This window comes from Ursus maritimus, unplaced genomic scaffold (assembly GCF_017311325.1).
Source record: "Ursus maritimus isolate PB19 unplaced genomic scaffold, ASM1731132v1 scaffold_25, whole genome shotgun sequence".
NCBI classification, from domain to species: domain Eukaryota; kingdom Metazoa; phylum Chordata; class Mammalia; order Carnivora; family Ursidae; genus Ursus; species Ursus maritimus.
Window position 1 is genome coordinate 9,054,514 of NW_024425008.1, and position 17,942 is coordinate 9,072,455.

The following is a 17,942-nucleotide window of genomic DNA, read 5'->3' on the forward strand; positions in this document are numbered from 1 at the left end:
GAGTCCCCTGGCATGGAGCAGACGCACGTCCTGGAGAGTGTCCTGAGCTTCCCTCAGGCCCCTTTCTAAGTCCAAAAGGAAACCAAACAGCAACTCCCAGGGCTCCCTCAGGTGGGACCTCAGAGCTCAGACTCTCCCTCAGCCCTGAGGAGCCCAAGGGCTTGAGCTGTTTCTCATGGGCTCCTGTCTGGGGCCTGAGGTGATGGCTTGGCCTGGCCAGACCTTGCCCCAGGTCCCAGGGAGACCCCTGCTGTGCCGTCGCAGAGCTCCCTGAGGCACTGCTGGGGATTTGAGCTGGTGACAGACCTGCTGGGTCCCTGCATCTCCAAATGCATCCTCTCCTTGAATCCCCACAACGACCCCTTGTGGGCCCTTAGCACCCCCCTTTTACAGAGGCAGACAGGGAGACACAGAGAGGTGTAGTAACTTGTCTGAGACACACAGCTCAGATTTGAACCATGTAACTCCAGAGCCCATGTTCCACCAGCCCTAGCTTCCCAGGGAAACTCTACTTGGGGAAGGTGGTTGTGTTGGGGCAGACCTTGCTTTCCGAGACACCCCTGGGCCCCTCGGGTACTGTGAGGGAGTCCTCTCAGGGCACTCCTCTGGGGCTGGATATCACCCCCACCGTGGGGTTGCAGTATGACTTTGGTGGGCCCCTTTCTTCATAAAAACAAAGTGTGAAATGCTCCTTCACAACGGCACTGGTATGAAGAAAATGTCAGCCAGGCCGAATGAGACTCCGTTTTGGCTTTCTGATTTAAAAGGAAATGGAGATCTTTCCATGGCTCGCTGAAGAGTAAGGTGGGCTCTAGGCGCTGAGCCCGCTGCGCTGATGGAGAAGTCTGCAGGCCCATCAGGCGCCCTGCTGGAGGTGGGGGGACCCAGGATGGAGCCCCTGTGTGTGTCAGGCGAGGTGCTCACGTGGTCCATACATTCTTCCAGCTCTCTCTCCTGCAGCACCCCACCCCGCCACGCCTGTGGCCAAGCAAAGAGGCTCTGAAAATTGGGGGGACCTGGCCAGGGGGGTCTCACATCTGGCCAGTGTCTGCCAGACGCCAGCTCGGTGCTCTCTCAGCCCTCCCTCTGCAGCCTACATAAGCTGCCAACCCCCTGTGCCGTGACAAAGGGGTACCCTCAGGGGGTGGCGCAAGGCTTGGATTGAGAACCAGGAAGCCAGCACTCCTCCCTTGGGGCCCCGTGGGCTCAGAGGTGACAGAGAGTGATGGGTGAACTGGAGCAGTCATGGAAGACTTCTGCAAGAGGCCGTTCTTGTTGTGGGGGGACGTCCAGTGAGGAGGACAGCTGAGACCCTCGTGACGGTGGCCGGGCGCTCCCTGAGCTTGCTCTCGCCATCGTGGGGATCAGGCACAATGCTGCTATGGAGCAAAGCTCTTCACTCTGAACATGTCCCAGAAGCCAAGAGGCCACCAGCCTGGGTCCTGAGGTCCCCGTCGTGGCACCTCCCCAGGGCCCCTGTAGACCCGAGGTTCCCGACCTTGGCTGTGCATGAGAACGGCCTGGGAAGGTTTTCTCAATCCAGATGCCCAGGCCCCACTCCAAATCAATTAAATCGGAATGTTGTGACGGGGCTCACCCGGCGGTGTTAAAGCTAAGGAGGGAACTCCTGCGTTAGCCCGGAGTCTGAGTCTGCCGGTGGGCGATCTGGTCGTCCGAAGGGGGTCAGGCCGGTACATGTCGATCATCCGTCGGACATCCAGAACGGTGTTGGCCCCTGTCTGGGGTCCGTGGGCCACACTGAGCTGTCCCCTCTGGTCATCCCTCTTTTTTTGTCCCCCCACCCCCACCCCCGGCCAGTCCCTAAGCGTGGAGTGTGATTGCCTTCCCTCCCTCGGCCCCCAAGTTCCCTGCCCCCTGCCTTTTGTCTCTGAACCAGACTGCTCCCCACCCCCCAGGTCTACGGGGGCTCACTGTGTGCAGGCGCTCTGAGGTTTCCCGCTGAGCTTGGAAGCTGCAGTGGCCAAAACACCGGGAGGGAGGCGAGACATCCTATGGAAGTGCTGGCTCTGTCTGACGGCGGGGGTGCCGGCACTGGATTCCTTCTCAGGGCTCTGGCTAGGACTTCTACTGGGCTCCATGTGCACATGTGTATGTGTGGAGCCCGAGCCCATGTGCACACGTGGGACACGCTGATGTGACCACGTGTGAGTGCTCGCTTCCTCCCGGGCTGTGCAGCTGCACGGATGGGTGTGCCCGTGCCCGCGGGGGCATCTGGAAGGCAGAATTGTGCACATACGTGTCCAGCACGCACAGCAGGGGCGCCGAGCAGCCGGCGAGTGAACTGTTCATTCACAAACCAATGGATGCATGCACGGAAAATAAATAAAGTTGTAATCAGACACATTCAGAAAAAAAACCTCCTTTATTTTTAGCGCACACACACACATATGTTTTCTTGCATTTCAAAAAACAAAAACTTCTCTTTTAAATTTCGCGGGGGGTGTAGGGAGACTGCATGGGCTTTTCTGTGCTTAGGAACTGTTTGAAGTCATTCCGGGCCCCGGCACACACAGGGATATGTGCTGGTGAATACTTGCTTTTCTGCCTACAGAGAAGAAATCTTTGGTAACTCCGCTACCATCTCTTAACAGCAAGGGTAAAGGGCAAGAACTAAGTTACATAGAACGCAGGAAAAGATTCTGAGCTAAGTTTGTGCTCCCAAACGCCTCACAGTGAAGCCTGTGTGCCTCTTGCTTTGCAGCCTTATTCATGCACTAGTCCAAACACAGAGACGGATGAGTACGTATGTGACTGCAAGCATGAAGACAACCATAGTGTCGTAAGCTGGAAAATTATTCCCGCAGATAAGACCGTTACAGCTGGTAACGAAGATGCCTGTTGGAGGAGGGTAAGGGTTGCATAAACTGGGTAATCACAGGAGTGATGGCATTGGCAATCTCCCTTCCTCTGGCTGTATGATGACGGTGCCTCTTAGTGCCCCCTGCTGATGGGTTCCATCTCCTGCAGACAGATTTGGGGCCCAGGGGAAGGTAGAGCTCTCCCTCCATGGCAGGCTCAGGAAGGATATGTACTGAGAGACGAGAGATCCTGGGAGTCATCCCAGCTACCTGGCCGAGAAAGGCACATTAATTACCTGGTGCCACTGGCCAGCGGGCATCTAGGGCTAGGTGCTCTCCTCCAGACCTGGGTGCACTCAGCCTGCAGCCCGTACCACCTCTCCCTGCATCCTGCCTCTCCTGAGCCCGCCTCGGGCCCCAGCCAGAATGTGGGCAAGAAGCAGGACCAGGCGTCAACTATGATTTCATGGTGTCTGGACCCCAGCGATGTCCACTGCTTGTGTTTAGGGATCGTTTCAGAAGGTCTCCGTTACAGGGACATGCCCTCCATGCCAAGAGTCAGCAAACGTTTTCTGTAAAGAGTCAGATGGTAACTTTTTAAGGCTTTTGGGCTATTCAGACTCTGTTTCGATTACTTGACTCTCACTGTAGTGTGAAAGCAGCACAGACAATACAGAAAAGAACGAGGGTGGCTGAGTTCCAATGATACCATTTACAAAAAAGTGTTGGGCTGGACCTGGCCCCTGGACCTTCCTTGTCCGTGCCTGGTCCAGGAAGCAGACATCTGCCCTTTGCTTTCCCAGTGTGTCCATTGGTGAGCTAGGTCTCCCCTTTGGAAATTACTCTTGCTCCACTTTCAAATGGATGGAATATGTGGGGTTGACCATCAGCTGCCCGCTTGGCTTAATCATCATGTTCTGCCTTTCTTCCTACCCCTCACCTGGTTCACGCATGGACACCTGACCCAGTGGGTGCCAGTGAGAGTAGGAGTCTTTGTTCGGCTCATGTGGGAAAAGACAATCTTTCTTCCCCTGAGGCTGTGAGGTCTAGCACTGGTGCAGCCAGTTTGCCTCTGGGAGAGAAATCCTGGTACTACCAGTGGGCCACTGTGGACTCTGAGATGGACAGCAGGGAGAAACAATGGAAGATGCCTTCTCCCTGGTGATGTCGTTTGAGCCCCTGGATCAAGCCATACCTGAAGTTTGGGCCATCTTTGGATTTTTCCATTGTGTGAGCCAATAAATTACCTTTATGTTTTAAGCTGTTTGACCTGGGTTTCCTATTACTCACACCCTAACCCCCTGGCTGATATATCATTCTTATGGTCTCTTGGGGCTGGCACAGGCCAGCCTTCTGCATGATGAAGGGCTTCCATGGGCTTGAGACACTTTGAAGTGGCCTCTGAGATGCTAGCGACAGCCTCTGAACCTCTGACACATTCTACTTTCCAGGGCAGCCTGAGCGCGGACCTCTCCTGGGCCCTAGGACCCTGCGCCGAGGCTCTGGCTTTTGCCTCCAACCGGGACTAAACTTTGCTCTCATAGTTGGGAAGGCTGGATTCTCCAGGCTGTGAACTCTAAAATGCTCTGCAACGGAAACATCTGGGCCCTCTGCTGGCCCCAGGGTGCGCGGCCCTCAGACTGCCATAAGTCACGACAGCACCTCAAGGGTTTGATTGTGGTTATGAATTATGGATATAGCCCTGGCTGTGCACTTTTCATTATTTTTTTCCTGCTGCAATTAAGCCACAAATCATCCTTGAGAAATGGAAGGGTGACCGAATTAGTCGGGATTCGTCCATAATAGGCTGACCCTGGAAAAGTCATCCAGGAAGGGGTCAGATGTTTGCCAGGTCCCAGGAGCCCGAGCTGGGAGACGGACAGCACCTCCCCGTGCAGGCTTCCAGCTAATGGACTTTGTGTATCTGAGACACGCGTGCTGCCCAGCCACACATTTAACCCTCTCGCTGCCTGTGTCCAGCCTCAGCCAGGAAGCAGAGCGACTCCGCGGACAGCAGTTCAGGGAGGAGGCTGGGTTGGTCCTGCTACTTGCCTGGCGGCTTTCGGATTTGAGGACTGGCTTTCTGATCCCCTAAGTGATTGAGAGGAAGGGCGAATGGGACCCTCCCAAGTTCTGAGCCTCTGGCATAAGGGCTTCTTTGGACCCTGCCAGAGGGTGTGAGTCCTTCCTTACCTTTCTAAAATCAGCTTTTTCTTGAAATACGACGTACATCTAGGAAACCTGCACAGCTTGCTGAGTTTCCGGCCTGTGCAGGCAGGTCCACGCGAGGGTTTGCTACTCTGGAGAGCGAGTCAGCTTTGGGGCCCTCGAGAAGCTAACGGGCAGCCAAAGGAAAGGAGGCACAAATAACTCACGGGAATATTAACCACAACAAAATCAAGGTACCAGCCCACTGCTCTTTAGGCGGGACAGGCCCTGCTGCCGAATCTGCTGCTGCCTGTTGGGACCCGCCTCCCTCCTGGTAGCTGCGGACAGCCGGGGGAGTGTCAGGAGCCCCATCAGTTGGCCCATCAGTTGAGGGCATGTAACTAGTGTCACTTCTGGGTAAAAGATTTCACTGTTGGCCAGAGACTCCCCAGAGCTCCCTTTCCATATATAACGGTGACTGCGGTGAGTGACATTTGAGGTGGGGGCCACAGAGCAGGGCGATGCAGAGCAGAGCCCTCTGCTGACCTCAGGGGACATGCTGGACCAGCTCGTTTTCCTGATGAGAAACTGCAAGTTTTAGGGTTGATGGTTTACACAGCAGAACCAAGCATGTCCCTCCTGACGCAAGGCCAGGCTGTGCTCTCGTGTGTGAGACGTTCGGTGCAAAGCTGACCATGAGGAGGGACAAGTGATTCGTGTCTTTCGGCGATTGCTGACATCAATAAGAGAACTGTCTTCCTTGGCCAGCTCCCAAGTCGTGGGGACAATGTCTGATGCACCCTCTCTGTGTCCTTCCTGTTCCTGTCCCTGTGACCCAGCCAGGGATCGATCCCGGAGCTGCGGTTTCTGTCTGTTTCCTTGTCTCCATCCCCACAGCCGCCGCTTGGCTCGAGGCCCCATCATCTGGATGCTGCAGGGGCTACGGGGCCCCTCGGCTTTCCAACCTTGCCCCGATGCCTGTCCTCAACATCTCCCCCGGGCCACCGCTAGCGTGAGCAGTCTAAATCTCAAATCTGACCGTGGCTGCCCTTCTCCACTTCCCCGCTCAACACCCTTCCGTGACCCTCTGTTGTTTGCAACGGTGCTTTTCAGAAACGGCAGCACAGCTCGCAGGAACACGCGCGGACTCCGAAAGCCAGGGGGTTTGCTTTTGACTCTGAGCTCTACCACCCGCTCCCTGTGCATCCCTGGGCAAGTTACTCAACCTCTCTGTGCCTCGGCTGCTTCATTGAAAAAAGTGAGGAGAACAATAATAATAATGGCTAATAACAATACTTACCTCACAGGATTGTGGTGGACACGAAAAGAGTCAGTAAGTTGCTTAGGACTGGGCGTCCCAGGCACATACTGCTGTGTTAATAGAACCCCCCCAAACCTAGCACCTTAACATGGCCATTATTGTATTGTATTGCCCTCACATTTCTGGGCATTGACGGGGCTCTGCCGGCCGTTCTCACTTAGGTCCCTCTCGTGGTTTCCATCCGATGGCAGCTGGGGCTGGAATCACCTCCAGTCTTCCTTCCTCACCTGTCTGAAAGATGAGGCTGGCTGTCACCGACAGCGGCAAGAGGCTGATTGACGGGTTCAAGGTCACGTGGTTGTGCCTGGCTGCCAGGGACACCGGGAAAGACACTTGCTGGCTTTTTCCTTGGGAAGGCTAACTCACTCTTTCTTTCTTTCTTTCTTTCTTTCTTTCTTTCTTTCTTTCTTTCTTTCTTTCTTTCTTTCTTTTTCTTTCATTTTATTTATTTATTTGCCAGAGAGAGACAGCACAAGCAGGGGGAGCGGCAGAGGGAGAGGGAGAATCAGGCTCCCCGCTGAGCAGGGAGCCCCACATGGGACTTGATCCCAGGACCCCAGGATCATGACCTGAGCCGAAGGCAGACACTTAACTGGCTGAGCCACCCAGGTGCCCCAAGGCCAGCATTTCTAAGAGGGGCCTTCTTAGATGCAGGAGGAGTATTCGAAGGTCCTGGGCAGTTAAGAAGCACCACACGCGTCCCCCACATCCACATGGGGCCCCTTCCAGTCCCATGAAATGTCCTACAGCTCCTTCCCGGGCTCCTTCCTGTCCTTGCCCCCTGGCCGTCTCGGACCCAACTCCCCGCTGCACAGTCTTTCCCACGTCCTCTCCTGCTCTGTCTCCCTTTGTGTCCCACGGGATCCCTACAGACCTCTGTCCCCCCATCCAAGTGCAGAAGCTAGTTCTTCTTCCTGATTTTGTCCATCTGTCTTTCTGCGGACTGAGTCTCCAGGGCCGTGGCCACGTCGGTTCCAGCCCCAACTCCAGCAGGCGTGGCAGTGAGCCGGCACCCAGCAGGTGCCCTGTGCACGTGCGCGAGGGAATGGAATGAATGGCAAAGTTCCTGTCCTCACGTGTCCTACTTGCCCACATCAGCGCATCTGGAAGCCCTTACGAGGTCTGACAGCGGAGTCTTCTCAGCGAGCTCACATTCGCCATGCTGACTTCCTGCGATTCCCCAAAGAAAACAGTATTCTAGGCGGTCTCCCCACGCAGAAGACTACTTGGGGCTCCAACCAAAGGGAAGAACCCAGCAGGAAATGAAGTTATTTTCCGGCTCTCCAATGGCCTCTCCGTGGAGGGGTGACCTGCTTTTCTGGCTAAACACATTTTCCTACCAAGGAGTCAGGGAGTGGGTGACAGGCCCTAGCTCCTCTGGTTTCTTCTTGATTCGTTCTGACCTCTCTGAGAGGAAGGCCGTGCTGTTGGCAGGGACTAGGAGTTAATCTGGCACTAGCCGAGTAATTAAAAGTGAGGCCTTGGATGTTTGCGTAATGAGCCGAGAGTATTTTCCACCAAGCTGTCATGCAGGCTCCCTAATCAACGTTGTCTTCACATCTGATGGCAAATGACAGTGTTTATATAAAAGAAGCAGAAAAAGAAGGCATATGGATCTCCCCCAGCCCAGTCTGTCTCCCCTCCGTTCCTGTGTGGGTTTCCATCTCCCACCGCTGGCTCAGGCCTTGGCAGGCCAGAATTTGGGTCATTGGTGGCAAATATTTATGGAACGCTCCAGAAGCCAGTGATACCTGCAAGAAGGGGTCAGGGCCAAAGAACAAAGGTCCTCCAAAGCTGGGAGACAAATGGTGTGTGTCCAGATATAATCTGTTCTCCAATTTCTCAATTGGTATTGCCTGCACATTCATTTCAAAAAGAATTTCCCCATGTAAAAGCACCTAAAACAAAAAAAGCTTTCTCTTTCCTTCTCTCTCTCTCTAAGATTTTGTTTATTTATTTGAGAGAGAGAGAGAGGGGAGAGGGACAAGCAGACTCCACGCTGAGCACAGAGCCTGACGTGGGGCTTGATCCCACGACCCTGAGATGACGGTCTGAGCTGAAACCAAGAGCTGGAGGCTCAACCGACTGAGCCCCCCAGGCGCCCCTTCCCTTCTCTCACCCCTGCCTCTACATCCCCCCTTCTCCCTACACATTGATATGCTAATTGCACAGATATGGACACTTGGAGCAGGTGGGCGTCCTTAGGATTCTATCCTAAAGCTTCCGGACTTCCCTCCCGATGCTGACCCGCCTCTTTCTCCACCCCTGGATGCCTTCTGGGGTGAATCCCATCCCATAGCTTTTTGGGTCCCTCCCGGATAACAGAATATCCTCTACTTTAAGTTAAAAAAAAATTCCTTTGTTTAGTTCAGTGCAATCATGAAAACACTGTCCACCCCAAGGTGAGCTCCTTGTGGGTCACCTGCAAACTCATGCAGGGGGCCTGTGGGTGGGAGGCAGACCTGGCAGCCTTTTTCCTCTTTCCTCCACCAGCACCTCACAGGGACCTCACCAGTGTCCTGCCTGCTGCTCTGGGATGGAGGGGGAAGAATGGGGATCATCGAGCTTCTGGAAGTTTCTACTTGACCTGGCTGTCTGGGCTTCGACGTGTGCTCTGAGCATCCTTCTTGCCAGCCTGTCCATGGGATTCATGGCAAATCCCCCAGCCTCCTCTCGCACTTCTCCTCATGCTTCTAGATGCATCTCTCACCTTTGCCATCAGCCTCTGGGCTCTGTCCGTCCACTCCGTCCCGGAGCATGCTGCCCCTCCAGGGGTCCTCGGGGCAAAGTCCCTTCCAAGACGACTCAGGCTGGCTGCCGTGGTGGGTTTACTTAGTTGGTGGAGGAACACCCTTCCTTCTCCGCACCCTGACTTTGGAGGAAGTACTGTCCAACCTGCTTCGTCCTCCACCAGCACCCTGCTCTCTCCCACTCCAGGCTGGGAGCTCTGCCTCTTGCCTTCGGGGCTGCTCAGGCCCTGGGCTGACACCTGCCAGCTCTGCATCCACAGACACTAGGGGCTCAAGGTCTCCAAGGGCCCCCTGATGCCACCTCCCAGGGCTGGAGGGAAGAGGGAAGGTTCATTCCTCCACGGGGCAGGGCAATACCCCAGGATGAAACACCGCTCCCCAGGAAATCCTCTCTTGGTCCCTGTCCCGTCTACCTGGATATTGGGTATTGGGCTGAGAGCTACCAAATAGTTTTCATCCACTTTCTTTGTGAACCCCACTGTAATCTAGAATCTCACCTTGAAGGGTGGGGCTATCTGGCACCTGCCGTGTGGCTACTGGCCTCTGGGGCTTCCGTGAATTGTGAGACAGTCACACTCTCTCTTCCTGCACCTGGAGGTGAGGGCCAACAACGTCTTGTCCTGCTCAGCCTTTGGCTAATCCCACGCTGTCACCTCCACCCACGTCTGCCAGGCCCAAGTGATCTGCAAAGGACCAAGACGGATTAAATCCCTTTAAAAAGGGAGTATTTTTGCAGCTAACTGTCCGACTCCTCAGACACTGACCCCTCTATGTCTGACGACTTTAAAAAGTCAGATGCAAGGATGCCTGGGTGGCTCAGTCAGTTACGTGGCTGCCTTCGGCTCAGGTCATGATCCCAGGGTCCTGGGATCAAGCCCCGCATCGGGCTCCTTGCTCCACGGGGAGCCTGCTCCTCCCTCTGCCCGCTGTTCCCCCTGCTTGTGCGCTTGCGCTCTCGCTCTCTTTCTGACAAATAAATAAATAAAATCTTTAAAAAAAAGAAAATTTGTCTTTTTTAAAACCTCAAATGCTGGCATTGTCCAGAAAATTTTAATTGGCTTCTTTATCATTGTTATGAAGTTGAACTGCTGAAACGTGTTCACTGAAACATTCCGATGTGCGTTAATAATGCTTTCGTCCTCGTCCGTAGGTGGCAAATTCGCACGCTAAGGAAAATGAAAAACCGCCAATACCTGATCTCCGCCTTCTATTTCTCCACTCTCACTCATCTGCTTAGGTGCCTCTGACCCCACAGGGAAAAAACTGATGATCCAGAACTCCTGGTCACGGGAAGAAGAGATTTCTTTTCTTTTCTTCTCTTGCTTTTGACCATGAAATGCTTCTCATGGTAGTGAAGTCTTCAGCATGACTCCATGAACGGGGCATGCTGCTTGTGTGTCCTTGGTGTGATTGTGAGCCCTGTGGCATGGATAGCACAGCTTGGTGTCTTGAAAAAGGCCGGCTGTGTAGGTTTTGAAGCCAGGAAGCCAGTCTGCTTTATAAGAGCCGTGGTGTGGGGTCCTCCCTATTGACCCCCTCCTCTCCGTCAGCTGGAGCCCCGTGAGCCAGAGGCAGCGCCAGGGTCCGAGAGGGTGGCTTGCTGATTTCTTTTAAATAGCAGTGCATAACCCCGAATGTGAAGGAGTTCAGAGTCTAGTCCCTTTTCCACATTGCCTCTCTTTGTTCAACCTAGTAGAAAAAAGCAAGTAGGTTTCACCATCGCTTTGGGTCTTTGTTCCTTATGAAGGCTCCCCCGTGGCACGTAAAACTTGTATTAAAGACAGTTGTATGCTTTTTTCCCGTTGATCTGTCTTATGTCAATTTAACTCTTAGACCCAGCCCAAAAGCACCCTAAGAGGGTAAAAGGTTAAAGTTGGGACTCCCCTACAAACAGCCGTACCATTATTTATTCAATCAGTGGTATGGTTAGCTTGCTTCCAGTCTCTACTGCTAAGGCAATGCTTCAGTGACTATCCTTATGTGTGTGTGTGTGTGTGTGTGTGTGTGTGTGTGTGTGTGTACTCTTGTATTATGGATTTCTTAGGACAAATTCCTACAGGTGAAAGGTCGATAAGAGAGCATTCACATTTTGATAAAAATTGCTTCCCACAAGGGTTGGGCCAATTTACACCCCTCCCCAAATTTCTGCAGGTGCCTGTCTTCCCATACCCTTGACACATGGTACATTGCCGATCTCATTAGATCTTTGTCAGGATAGAGGAATAAATATGGTATCAAGTTGTAGATTCCATTGATTTCTCTCTTTATGACACTGCATGTGTAAATACCATCTGTATTTCTCCCTCTGTGAGCTGTCCACGTTCTTTTTTTCTTTTCTCTGTTTCTTAATAACCAATTAGTAATAAAATAATAAGCAATTACTTATTACTTAAATTATTAGATTAAATAATGTATTAATAATTTGTAGAAGATTATATGCAAATTATATATACTTATGTAACTATAAATTATATACAGTTAGATATGTATGTATGTAATCTGAAACTGTTTTTCTAGCTTGTCACTTGTCTTGTGACTTCATGGTACCTTTGCCACATTGAATATAGAAATTTTACGGAGTAAAATGTGTCAAATTTACCGTCTTTTCTTTTATGGGCTTTTGGTTTAGGGTCATGCCTAGGAGAAAACACACACACGCGCACACACTGTAAATACAAACAAATTTGTCCTCTGTTTTCTTGAATACATTTTACAATTTTTTCATTTTTTTACATTTAAATTGTTGCTTCGTCTGGAATATATTGATAGAAAGAACGATGAAGCCGTCAGAATTACTTTTGTCTGCATAGTTACCACGTTGTCCTGACAGTGTTGATTGAAAAAGTCATCTCCCCACCCCCCACTTTAAAGTTCCCTTTAAAGGGTTACATTTATCATAGATTAAATCGAGAAGAATCTTTTCGCCTCAAGGTAAGGGAAGAAGTTACAGTGTATAAGGTCAGTAGATTCGACTGCCTAGAAATGGAAGCTTTCCTTGCATTACAATGTGCTATAAATAAAATTAAAAGGCTAAAAAAGACGGAAACTTTGGCCAAAAAAGGACAGAGGACTATATATGTCACACATAAAGATGCATAGTTTTGCATTTCCCAGCTGTATGTATTTTATCATCAGAGAAAAAGTTTTAACCAAGGAATCCTTTGGGGACACCCATCGATGGCACTCCACTGAACTGGGGCCGAGGCGGATGAGGGAGGATAGCAGCAGCCGGACCGCGTGGGAGGGCAGGAGCAAGATCCTCAGCTCTGGGGCGCCTGGGTGGCGCAGCGGTTAAGCGTCTGCCTTCGGCTCAGGGCGTGATCCCGGCGTTATGGGATCGAGTCCCACATCGGGCTCCTCCGCTATGAGCCTGCTTCTTCCTCTCCCACTCCCCCTGCTTGTGTTCCCTCTCTCGCTGGCTGTTCCTATCTCTGTCGAATAAAATAAAATAAAATCTTAAAAAAAAAAAAAAAAAGATCCTCAGCGCTGCCGGCGGACCGGCTTTTGCTTGAACTCGCACGCATCTGTGAGCGCACCAGCGCAGCACCGTTTAATTAGCATAGACTGATAATCCATTTTAATAACTGGACTTGTAAGAACCGTATTTGACCCATCTTTTTAAAAATTCTATGAGCTTTTCCAACTTTTTAAAGGGATAACTTTACAACCACTTCCGTCAAGTTACAAAAAACTTCTGCTGGTTTGTTACGGCATTAAATCTTTATTTAATTTGGGAAAAATTGACGTCTTTCTCCCCATCGTGTCCTCCCTTTCCGGAACACGGTCTCTCAATTTCCTTTTCTGGGTAAAGTTTCATATTCTCCTTTATTCAGATTCCCACATTCCCTTTTTAGAGTCGTTCTTGGAGATTTTATGTTTTTATTGTTCTCATGGAGGGAATCTTCTTTCCGTTTTTGTGTCTTCCCATCTGGTATTGCTGGTATATAAAAATTCTATTGACTTCGGCGTATTTATGACGTATCTGGCCATATTATTGAACTTCCATTATTTCTTAAGAGCTTTTCAGAGGATTCTCTAGGGTTTTCCTTATATATCAATAGTGCCTAAAAATCATCTGATTCCGTCTTTTCCTCCAGAGATCATATCTCTTATGTCTACTTTATAAAGAACTGTATTGGATGGGAACTCAAGAACAACGTGAACTAATAAAAAAAAAAAAAAAAAAGAAAGAAACCCTGGCATCCTTTTCCTGCCCCAATTTAATGGCAATGTCTGTGATACTTCACCATCAAACGCGAGACTAAGTTAGATGTACTCTTCCTAATTTTCTAAAATGTTCCCGAAATGTAAATTGAGAATGATATCAAATTTCATCAACTTTCTTCGTGACATTTGCTAAAACTATTTGTTTTTATAAATGCATTTTAATAAGTTAATAGCTCACTTACTCTTAAACCCCTTTGCCTTCCAAGTTTCTCTACTAGGTCCTGGAGACCCTGTTATAATCTGATTTTTGGCTTGTTAGTATTTGTTTGTTTTCCCATTCACGTCGTAAACCAATGAGTTAAGTGTACGTCTGCGGGTCTGTAGATAGGTCTGATCTAACATCGGCAGGAGCCAGAATGAGACTTTATCTAGACGCTGCGGGTTAAGGGTAGGATTAGAAGGCCACATACTAGATGTCTATGGTATATATTTGCACATATATAAAGCAGATGTTTAAGAGTTAAAAACCAAAATAATGAACCCCTAAATACTATACGTTCCATCCTACCTTTTCAAATATACTCATACAATGACAAAACAAGTGATCTATAAAGCTGTGATTTTCATCTCACTAAAAGTTGGCAAAATATTTAAGAAAAAACTGAATTGAATGATTATCAGGAATGTCTGGAGGTTCTAAGGATGAACTGTCAATGTTCGGTTGTGTAATATAATATATAAACACAAAATGCTTAAATAGTCATCTGATTCAAAAAATATTTTTATTTCCTTATGCCCTCATCTTGGCAAAATCAGTAATTATATTACTCTAATCAAGATTATTACACAATATTTTCTATGGACAGCAATGAGCTAAAGTACTAAAGAATAAAATGTAATTAATCCAAAGTATACAAAACCGAATGTACTTTCCTAAAAGTATAAATGAAAAATGTAGAAGACAGAAAATAGAAATTGTTCATGTTTCCAAGTGATTTTGTCTTCTAAAATATTTTAAATGATCTTTCATCAAATGACAAAATGCAAATTAAAATTAATAAATATAAAATTTTAAAGAAGAATTATTCAAATAAGGCAGAATTTATTTTTAAAGTTAGTTAAATCTTATTAAATATTTTAATAAATAAAAAATCATTTGCCATTCTAGCATAACTGGCTGCGTGAAAAATCCATCTCACGCTTTGTGCATGTTTTGTCTGGACCTAGGTTATACAAATTTGGGACTAATATAAATCATTTAATATTGAAAAATCCTCCTCCGTTGTCACGGGCAAGTCTTCGGGGATATTATGCTAATTTGTGAGTACTTCCAAAAGCACAAATTATAACACAAAAAGAAGCAGGAAAATGGACCATTTGTGCTTCCAGAAAATGTCCCTTATTATGCAACATCTACTGAATTCTTGCGATCTGAGAGAAAGAATTGGCAAAGCAATATATCTCTCTTTCCTCCTACCCAAGCACTCCACCCCTCTCCATGCTCAGAAACAGGGTTCGTGTCCAGAATTCAACAGGGACACAACCCACAGTCCTTCCCAACATCTGGACACACTTATCTTTTGTTTTGGTGACATGACGAGAGGAGACCTGGAGACACGTTTCCGTTTTCCTGCGGCCTGAATGTGGTAGTCACGAGACAGGCTGTTTAGAGTTACACTGAGCACCCAACACTGAATGGTCTTCAATGCACTCGCGTGCGTGTGTGTGCCTGCTCACGTGTGTGTGTGTGTGTGTGTGTGTGTGTGTGTGTGTGTGTGGAGAGAGAGAATGAGAGAGAGAGAGAGAGAGAGAGATCACCTGCTGCAAAATGTCCATGACTGGTAAATCTAGGAGAAACGTATATGGTTCTAAATTGTAGACTTCTTTTAACTGTTCTATGTGTTTGATATTTTCCAAACCTAAACAGGAGGAATATTTTACTTGCTTCTTCCCTCTTATCTGTAGAATATTAGAAACTTCTGATTTGATTTCAACACTTGTACGGCAGCAGCCCCAGAACGTCCGAGCTAGTCTGTCTTGGAACATGGTAACACAGCCACATCCCCGAATATTGATCGGTTCTCCGGGGGGCATTGGGTATCCCGGGAATCAGTACCTTGTCTGTGAAGCGATTCGGGGATCCGCAGGTTTGGAGGTTTGCCAGGTCCCTATTTTGGAGGGTGAAGGGGGGAAAGGAAAATAGATGCAAGGGAGTGGTTGTCAAAATTGCATGTGAACTCTCAGCCGGGGGGAGGAGGGAAATGAACACACGAGAGAGTCTGAAGCAGGGGAAATTTCAGGTCAGTGACTGGAGAATTTAGTAGAAGGGGGAAGGATTGGTGTGGGCGTGCTGTAGAGACAGAAAGTAGCGGTCAAGGGCAAGATGCTCATGTTGCTGAGACATCATGTGAATGGTGGCCAGTTATCGGTCATGACCGAATCTGGGGTGCAGCCAAAGGAATGGATGGCCCCACGAGGGTAGAATAAAAGATCATTGGAAGTGTAGTCGTTGGCGGATACGCCAAGGAGTTATGGTATATCGCCTGAACACGATAGGAACACGCTACTAGCTGCCCAACCAGGGACAAGTCACTTCACCTAAGACTCTATCTCCTCGTCTGTAAAACCAAGGTAACAACCCTCCCTCGAAGGGTTGGCGCACAGAGTACAGGGCCTGGTACATGTCGAGTACCAATGAATATAGCACATCGCCATTGGACCAAACCATTTGAAATTGCCAATATTCAACCATTTTGACTACAAAAATGACAATTTCATAGGGTTTAAGCTAATATTATAACATTTGGGTCTTTTCGATAAAGGTCATGTGTTATATTTCCAGTGCAATATGGTGTAGTATTTACAGAGTGGAGGAGGAGGAGGAGGTCCTAGAGTTAGCACTGGGGGGAGGAGCGCGGGGAGGAGCGGAGCCCTAGCAGACGCCTTGAGAAGGGGGCTCTGCTGCTGGCGTCCGGGAGTATGGCTTCTTGGGCAGAGGGTTCTTAGTCTCTGAGGACTTCTGAGTCTGGCTGCTTCTCTAAGGTGCTAGAGAACATCACTGATGGTCTGATTACCATCAGCACACAACATTTTTTCCCTTGGGTTTGCAATTTTTTATTTGTTGTTCCACTTCCTGTTGAGTTTCTCTGCTTGCCGTCTGTCAAGACCCAGCATCTCAGAAGAGTTTGAAAATGAAACTTGTGTGCATGTGAAGGCATTGGCTCAAGTTGGCAGGTGGTTTTCCTTAACTGTGGGACACTAAAATGCCCCATCTTGGGTTTTTGGAAGTCATTTCACATCTTTGCGCTACTTTAGGGAAACAGAAGGAGAGGGTAATGAGAAGGTGGGGGCCTTTTCTTAGCAGTCACTGAACTGTATTTACTGAGGTGACTATCGCGTGCTAGATCTGGAAGAAGTGGCCCAACCACGAGACAAGAATACTGCTAGCTCTCGTTTGTAACGTCCACCACGTGCCAGGCGCTGGGTGAGACACCCTACCATGTGACCTCATTGGGCACTCGCAAAAACCCTCTGAGCCATGGCCCAGAAGAAAGGAAAAAGTTGAGAACATCTAGACCAAATCGGATATGTAGTCACGGAAGCCGCAAACAGGCAAAGCCATCCCCAGAGCATAAGAAGAGGCAAGGAGGATGTCCTCAATGCAATGTTTGTGTTGAGTGGTTGAATTGCAGCAGTCTGCCAGAATTTTAAAAGACCTATGAGAGGAAATGGAGCCTCCAGTAACATTCTACCTGAAAGGAACCTTAGCCTTTCCAAGTGTTCTTGAGGCGCACTTGGTAAGAGGGGCTCCCGTCAAGAAGACATTCTAGTAAACAAGGAGGAGGATGACAATGCCAAGACAAAGGGCAGAAGATCCGTAGTACAGAGCTCAAGGGGTAGGAGAAAAGGGGTGCACGTCAGCTCCAACAGAGGCTGTCCTCTGGCGGTCCTGGCTAAGGGTTTCACTCCTTCCCTGCTGGGGGGCAGTTACAAGCACCATGAAAAGTCCCTGGATAGGATCCACGATGTGTATATTTTTGCTTAAATTAACCAAATGCAGTTCTTATTCCAAAACACAGGGTCAATAATTCTCAATGAACTTTATTTTTATATCCACCAAATTCCAAGTTAAAGACTTTTTCAACGTGGATTGAATCCACCTTGTATGATTAATTTAGTAGAGATCTTAGGGCTCAGCATGAGCAAATCAGAGGACACTTCTGGACAATTGTGGTCACCTGTGGGATTTAAAACTAATGGGGGCAGCGTCTGGGTGGCTCAGTCGGTGGAGCGTCTGACTCTTGGTTTTGGCTCGGGTCTCGACCTTGGAATCGTGAGATCGAGCCCCGTGTCAGGTTCCGTGCACGAGGCAGAGTCTATGTGGGATTCTCTCTCTTGAGTGCATGCTCTTTCTCTCTCAAATAAATAAATTAATAAATAAATAAAATATTTTTTAAAAAGCAACAAAAAAAAAAAAAAACCTTAACAGATGGNNNATGGGAGTCGTTGGAACGAACCCATATGGAAATAGAGGGTAGAGCTAAGGGACAGCGTCGGGAAGCAATAATGGACCCATAACCAAGCACAAGTTTCAAGAGGCGCATTGACCCAAAGGATCTAAACAGACAATGGAGCAGCAGGCAGACACGGGCTCTGAACAGGCAGGTTCGGGCTGGGGGGTGAGACAGAGCCTGAGAGAGCTCCGTGCGTGAACACATACTGTTCTATGAATCAACA